Below are 7,841 nucleotides of genomic sequence, written 5' to 3'. Positions count from 1 at the left end.
GTGTTTTGTTGGTGTGAATTTTTTGCAACACTGGATGATGGTAACAAGTATAAGAACAAGCTAAATATAAGTTCGCTTATCAGAAGGAAAGAAATCTAGAGATTTGTAATATCTTGATTTGTTTTACTTAAAGAATTAAAAAAAAAAAACCATGGGCATGACAGCTGCAGGGACACGTAGGACTAGACGAAAAGATAAGTTCCAGGTTAAGTGGCCTCATTTCCATTGTGCTTGTACAATTTTTCCAGGTATGTTGAAAACTGAGTTTGGTTAATAGCACTGAGTATGTCTGAACTGTGTGTGGACATAATGGCATGACTTCTACTTCTAATCGAGAGAGCTATTTTGTTTTACATTTTGCCCTCACATCTTTCAAACAAAACATAAATAAAGTTCTTTGCTGACTGTTCTAGTTTGCCTTTATGTGACAATCACAAACATCACGACCAGAAGCAACTTGGAAAGGACAGGGTTTGCTTGCTTTACACTTCCTGACTACAGCTCATCACTGAAAGAAATTAGAGTTAGAACTCAGACAACACCCAAAGGCCATGGAAAAATCCTTCTTCTGTAGCCCAGGACCACTTGTCCAGGAATGGAACTGCCCACAGTGGGCTGGCCCTTTCCATATCAATCAACAATCAGGACAGTCCTCTACAGACCAATCTGAAGGAGACAATTCATCAGGATGTTCTCTTCCCCCAGGGAAGTCAGAGATAAAAACTAACATGGATACTGAGCCGTTGCTTCCTTCTTTTTGTATCCATGATTAGTTAGTTGTGATATTAAGAAAGGGCAAGAAGAGGAGGAGGAGGAGAAGGCAGAAAAGGAGGAGGAGGGAGAAGACATGGTTTTTTGATGAATCAGAGTCATTGAGCTTGTCAAATCTTTGTAACTTTCTAGACTCAACTGCAGGAAATGTTCATGGCTCAATGGGACCTTGAGAAATACTTCCCATTCTAAGATAGCTCTGGGATCCAGCAAAAGGACTCCATCCAGAGTCTCTTCATTTTCTGGACTGTCTTCACTGCTACATCACAGAGGACTGCAAGACCCAGTGCACTGTCTCGGAACAAGCTGACCCACACGTATGCATGTTTGTATCACTGTCCTTAGTGGTGGCACAAGACTGCTACCCTGTCCCTTCCTGCATCTTAGCTGGACAGAAAGAAGCTGACTCCAACGGATGCCATATTCTATTTCTGTTCTGGCTCAGTAATGCCTAAAGCTTAAAAATGAGAATTGCCCCTCTTCTCTCTGCATTTCTTGGGCAACTGAGATTTTTAAAGTGTTGCTGAGAAGTGTTAGGGAGTAGAAAAAAATACCAGAAATAAAAAGCCATCAGTTATCTCTTTTAAAATATTCTGGTGAGTTCATGAATGATTAGGTAATGGAAATACAATGGAAAGAGGACTCAGTGCTTAAGGGCATTGGCCGCTCCCATAGAGTACCTGAGCTTGGTTCCCAGCACCCACATAGGGCAGCTCACAAATGCCTGTAACTCTAGTTATAGGGTCACACATCCTCTTCTGTGTTCCACAGGCACCTCCACATACAGACATACACGCATACAATTACATACAAGCACAAATGCAAATAAGAATAAGCCTTTTTTAGAGTTTTGCTTTCCTCGAGCCATAATGCACAATGTGAGGGAAGAATTGCACTTATTATTTGCTTGACTTGAGCATCTCTATTTCCTGAAGCTACAAGTCATCTTGTGCTATACTAAGTCCATATCCACACAGCTGGGAAATAAGGTCTTCAGGAAAGGTTTGGGGTATACTGATGGGAGGGAAGACATCTTTCCTCACACCAGTGGCCAGGAAATGTTCACAGCCAGAGTGTGAATGGTCGTGAATGTTAGGGAAGGATGGAGACAGAGGAGAGGTCCACGAGGCTTACTTCAAGTCCCAAAATCTCATATGGGATTCAACCGAAGCTGTTTTGCTGTGAAATGATAAAACAGTTTGTAGTAACTAATAAAAAAAAATGAGTGTTGGGTTATATAATGTTTATTATTAGCCCTAAGATTATCACAGCAGTAGTATTTCACCTTCTATCACAAATAATAAGACACAGACACCTGTTAGATTTTATAATTGCCCTATTTACCTTGGGCTGGGTAGATATTTATCTTACACTGTCTTAATATCCTCACCATCCATCTCCTAGGCCTCATCCAATGCCATCTGCCTTAATTCTTCTCATCTGGTCTACCTTCCATACATAATCCCATGGTACTTGCTTTTATTTTTCATCTGGGCCTTTCCACATCATTATGGAGTCCTTTCTTTTGGCCCATGTGGTTTCTTCTCCACACTAACCCATCCTGTAGTCCTTCCTCCTCTCTTTCGGTATATCTGTCTCCCATGATTCTCTCAAAGCCTGGGAACCTAAGCCATGCCTATGCCATTCTGCCCTGCCCAGGCTGTTAAATGAACCAATCCAATATAATGACTTAGTCAAGTTTTCAAAATGAGGGTAGGTGTAACCCCTTGAGGGTCAGCATTAGAACAACCCCCAACAAACAATCCTTTATAAGCAAGGCCATGTATGGTCCATACTGACTACTCCTGTGAGCTTCTTTTTCATTTAACTACTTGGTAATGCCATCTGAGACTAGCAAAGTGTTTTAAATCCAAGGTAAAGATTTTGCACCTACTTAGACCAAAACCTGCTTAGATTCTGGATGAAAGTTTTTGTAGGTGGGTTGGTGTTCCCCTCTTTCCACCAGAAGCCCTGTCTGGTTAGTCCTGTCTCCATGACCCCTGCCACCAGGGGTTTCAGCTACAGTCACCCCCATACCCTTCCAGGAGCCTACTCTGTTACAGGTCTTTGGCTTGTCTAAGTGTTGCCCGGCCCATTGTTCTCTCTAGGCAAGCCCTCTGTCCTCTCTCCCAACCCCCACTCACCCTGTATCTGATCCCTACCTTTGTTTCCCTCAGTGTTCCCTCTTTCATCCTGTTCCCTCTCCTCAACCCCTTCCACTGACTTTTTCTATTTCCTTTTCTGGGTGAGGGTCATGCATTCTCCATTGTATCCTTCTTGTTTCTTAGCTTCTTTGGGTCTGTGAGTTTTAGTATATCCTGTACTTTATGGCTAATATCCATTTATAAGTGAATACATACAATGTGTATCTTTCTGGGTCTGGGTTACCTCACTCAGGATAATCTTTTCTAGTTCCATCCATTTGCCTGCAAATTCCATGATTTCCTTGTTTTTAATTGCTGAGTAGTATTCAATTGTACAACTGTACCACAGTTTCTTTATTCATTCTTCGGTGTAGAGATATCTAGGTTGTTTCTAGATTCTGGCTATTTAGAACAGAGCTGCTATGAATATAGGGGCATTGCTTGGGCATATGCCCAGGAGTGGTAAATTTGGGTCTTGAGGTAGAGTTATATCCAATTTTCTAAGAAACCTCCAGATTGATTTCCAAAGTAGTTGCCCAAGTTTGCACTTCCACCCATAATGGAGGCGTGTTCCCGTTTCTCCATATCATCCATATGTAGAGATTAAGACAGAGTTGAGATCAAAGGAATCGGCAGCTTATGCCTTGTCCAACCTCAGATCCACTCCATCAGAGTGTCCAAACCCTGACACTACTGATGCCTCTCTACTGTGTTTACAGACAGGAGGCTAGCATTCTGTCTTCTGAGAGGCCTTTCCCAGCAAAGATCAAAACAGAAACAGATATTCACAGCCAAACTTGTGGAGCATAGGGAGCCTTATAGAAGAGTGGTGTGAGAGATAGATAGAATGACCCAGAGGGGACAAGAGTTCCACAAGAAGACCAACAATCATAACTAACCCAGGCCCAGGGTTGCTTGTGGAGAACAGAAGAACCAGCCAAGGACCAGGCATGGACTAGACCTGGACCCTCTACACATAGACACCCAATGGACAGCTCAGCCTCTATGTGGGCACCTAGAAAGGGGATGGGGCTGTCTCTGATATGGGCCCTGTTGCATGCCCTTTGATCACTTCACCCTGGCATGGCTGTCTTACCAGGACACTGTGAAAGAGGGAGTACATGGTACTGATGAGACTGGTGGAGGTGCTGGGGCAGGTTTTGGGGAGGTTTCCCCTTTTCTGAGGGGCAAGAGGATGAGGAAGGCACAGAGGGGAGGGAGCAGAAGGAAAGGAGAGAGGGGGCTACAACTGAGATGTAAAGTGAATAACTAACTAAAATAAAAATAATCTGCTTAGAAAGAGTAGCGCCCTCTGTAGTCCAGAAGGAGACAGTGCTGGACAAGGACCCCAGAGAGTATAAGAGGCCAAGAAGTCATCCATCCCTTTCTCTACTGGAGACACTATCTCTACGAAGCTACCACTGAACAGTGTTTTTCAAAGTCTGATATCATCTCTTTAAGCACAAATAGTGTGTGCCCCCTTGCACATAAATGTGTAGACATCATACACACACACACACACACACACACAAAGCCCCCATCAATCCTCAGTTTTGCAAGCTTTCCACTATGGTCTTCTCCCCTGAAGACACACCCATCCGTGACTATCAGAGAAGAAAGACTATCAAAAACTTTTTCTGCTGTGACTGGCATCTTTTAATTTTATAAGTGTAAAAATTACATTTCGGCAAAGAACATGCCTTTTTTAACAATACAAACACTAGTTCCTTTGCCGCCTATGGGCCGTCAGTGCTGTGAGTTCAGACTTCCGCTTTATTTATAGTGATTTTAGTAACTAGCTTCTCCGCCATGAGTTAAAGAACAGGGAAAAGTTAAACAAGACTTGTTATAGATGTTCAAGGAGCTCAGAGCGGAGGGGTGGCGACAGAAATGTAAACAAGTCCTTAGAACGCAAGTCCCTAATAGAACCTGTGGGGGAAAAAAGAGCATTTAGCTTCAAGGAGCTAAGGAAAGCACCTCCAGACACTCCAGCTGGGAGTTTTTAATCTAATTAAAATGAGCCTTTAAAAATCAGAAACCCTTTGCCAAAAAATATAGAAAGCAAAGCTAAGTGGAATTATCTATTAAAATATTTTATTGTGTTTTATCATTGAGTCTGGTTTTTTTTTTTTTTTTTTTTGACGTGAATCTAACGTACGCTTTATTCTTCCATTTCTCAAAGAGTGTATTAAACTTTTTTGCGAAACAGTTTAGAACATGCATATCTCTGGGTGATGGCATGAAACACCTAGCATGTACCTCAAACCTATAAACACTTTACATTGAACAATGATTCATGTTAAGGGCTGGGCGATAGCTCGGCGGTTGGTAGGGTGTGATGTCCTTGCAGAGTCCTGCGTTCAGTTCCCAGAACCAAATCGGGCAGTCGCGGGCCCTTGCCATGCCAGTTTTAGGGAATTCACCACTCTCTGCCCTCCTCCGGCATCTGCACGCATGTGGTGCACGTGAGCTCCTGCAAGCACACAAGCACGCAAACCTGTTAAAAAAAAAAGTGAAATGTAAAAATTTTTAAAGTATTTATTTTTAAAATTAGCAAGCTAAAAATGACAAGAGAAATACTGTATCCTGTGGCGTAAATACCCTTAATATGGTTAATTTGCAGGTGAATAAAACAGAGCACCAGCACACAGTAAAAATGCAACTTGGCCAGGACTAGTAGGTTAAAGCAGTAGGAGCTGGTAGAACCCAGTCTTTGAACTTGTAAAGTCAGTTCATTCAGAATCAGTTTCCAAAGACCTTTGTTTTTATTATTAGACCCTATTTGCTTCTCCAGCCCACTTTAGAAATACATACACATGCTCAAAGCACATGTCCGGATGTGCTGTTATGTCTGACACTCTATTTTTTTTTGTAATGCTCCACAAAACACAAAATGTATCAAAAATGCATCAAATCTTCCCCTGAAAATATTTATATACTAAGTCTCAGGAATACTACATTACTGAACTTGCCCAGCAGATAATCAGACAGTGTATCTTTTAAAAAAAATCTTGATTATTATTCATTATGCCATTTTCCTGACATTTTAAAAATTGACAGTGGTGATTGTTTGTGAACTTTAGCAATCTATGAATTGTCTAGTAAATATTGTCGATGTTATTTCATTAGGGTTTTTGCTCCTATTCTTTTATTATTTTTTATTAATTACAGTTTATTCACTTTGTATCTCCCCATAAGCCCCTCCCTCCTCCCCTCCTAGCCCCACCTTCCCTCCCCCTTCTTCTTGCTTGCCCCTCCCCAAGTCCACTGATAGGGGAGGTCCTCCTCTCCTTCCTTCTGATCTTAGTTTATCAGATCACATCAGGAGTGGCTGCATTGTCATCTTCTGTGGCCTGGTAGGGCTGCTCTCCCCTCAGGGGGAGGTGATCAAAGAACAGGCATATCAGATTATGTCAGAGTATATAGCTCATATAAATTTTTAGAAATATATTGTGGTTCATCTTTCTCATTGAAGATGACTCTGGTTATTTTATGGAGTAGATGAAACTTGCATTTGTCTGAAACATAACCATCACATTAATTATAGCTTTAGTCTCTGCTGTTGATTGTTCTGCTCTGAGGGCAGAGAGTTTATATATACATTTCCAATTTTCAAGCATTAATTTTTTTCTTTTTTTTTCCAAAAATGGAAAAGTTTAACTTAATTTATTAGGAACAAAAATATTACATGAAGGTGAAACCTTGTGTAACTTGGCCATTTTATAATGAACTATGAATTGATCTGAAGAGCTTCCCTTTAATATTCAGCTCAGCGTGGAGTAGCAAATGCATATGAAGAAGTGACCCAGGCACGGGGAAAGAACCAGGAAAGAGGAAAGAGATAATATCCAAAACTGCAAAGTCACTGAAAGAGAATCTGTCCATAACAGCCAAATCTGAGGACCTTGTGGTTCAGGAGCATTTGGTAGAAAACTGAAAAGAATTCAGCCTCTAAGTGTCTCTCCACGCCTGGCTGTTGACTGGTTCATTCTTGCACAGCCCATCATGGCAGGCAGCCATTACTGCTGAGAGTTTGTGCTCATAACGGCTGTATCTTGCCCAGAGATGACACGTTACAGTAGCAATAAGACAAGCACTGTTTACGTCTTGGCTCACTAGTACAAGGCCCAGACTCAAAAAGATCCTTTGTCCAAACAATGTAAACTTTATATGGAAAAAAATGTTTTTAAAATTATTTATTTGTTTTATTTGATGTACATTGGTATTTTGCCTACATGGTCTGTGTGAGAGTATTGATAGCCTGCAGATGGGCCTGCAGAGAGCTATGAGCCACCTTCAAGGTATTAGGAATTGAACTCAGGTCCCCTGGAAGAGCAGCCAGTGCTCTTAACTCCAGAGCCATCTCTCCAGCCCCTAGAAAAATTATAATATTTGAAAAAACATAATTATATCCAGCATACAGAAAAGTGAAATTTACTCTGGCATCCAATAAAAATTTCCAATCAAGAAAACAAGCTGAAAACACAAACCACAATGAGAAAAAATAATCCAGCAACTGAAAACAAGCATGGATGTTAGCATCTGAAGATGAGGGCATTCAATTGTTGCAACTTTGTTTCGTGCATTCAAAGAGTTATGGAAAGATACAAAAGACATAGAGAGAATGAAAATCAGATGTCACAGAAAGACTATAATGCCAATAAAAGTATTACACTAAGTGGGATAAACACTACACTAACATTTGTAAAAAGAAATCAGTAAACTTGAAGATAATTGACTAGGAAGCTATGTAAATTGAGACTGGAGTACTTTTTTAAGAGGGAGAAAAAAATGGCAGGAGCAGAGGATATGGAGACAGGCTTCAAAGTGTAATGCTTTGGACAAGATACAACCATTAGATCACAATCCCTAATCAGTAATGGCTCCCTGCTTAGATTAGCACCAGAATGAACGAGTCAACCTTGA

At 41.1% G+C, this 7,841-nt stretch overlaps 1 long non-coding RNA gene across 1 annotated transcript in view; it reads right to left on the bottom strand.

Moving 5' to 3' along the window:
* Positions 1-4,567: 4,567 nt before the first annotated feature.
* The window catches only part of LOC132647975 (uncharacterized), a 57,954-nt gene continuing 54,680 nt past the window's right edge, over positions 4,568-7,841 (bottom strand). The window contains exon 3 of the long non-coding RNA XR_009586299.1: positions 4,568-5,412. This is a non-coding gene — a long non-coding RNA (uncharacterized LOC132647975). The remainder of the gene's footprint in view (positions 5,413-7,841) is intronic.

Source organism: Meriones unguiculatus, chromosome 15 (genome assembly GCF_030254825.1).
Source record: "Meriones unguiculatus strain TT.TT164.6M chromosome 15, Bangor_MerUng_6.1, whole genome shotgun sequence".
Classification (NCBI taxonomy): Eukaryota; Metazoa; Chordata; class Mammalia; order Rodentia; family Muridae; genus Meriones; species Meriones unguiculatus.
This window is presented reverse-complemented; position numbering and strand designations above follow the sequence as displayed.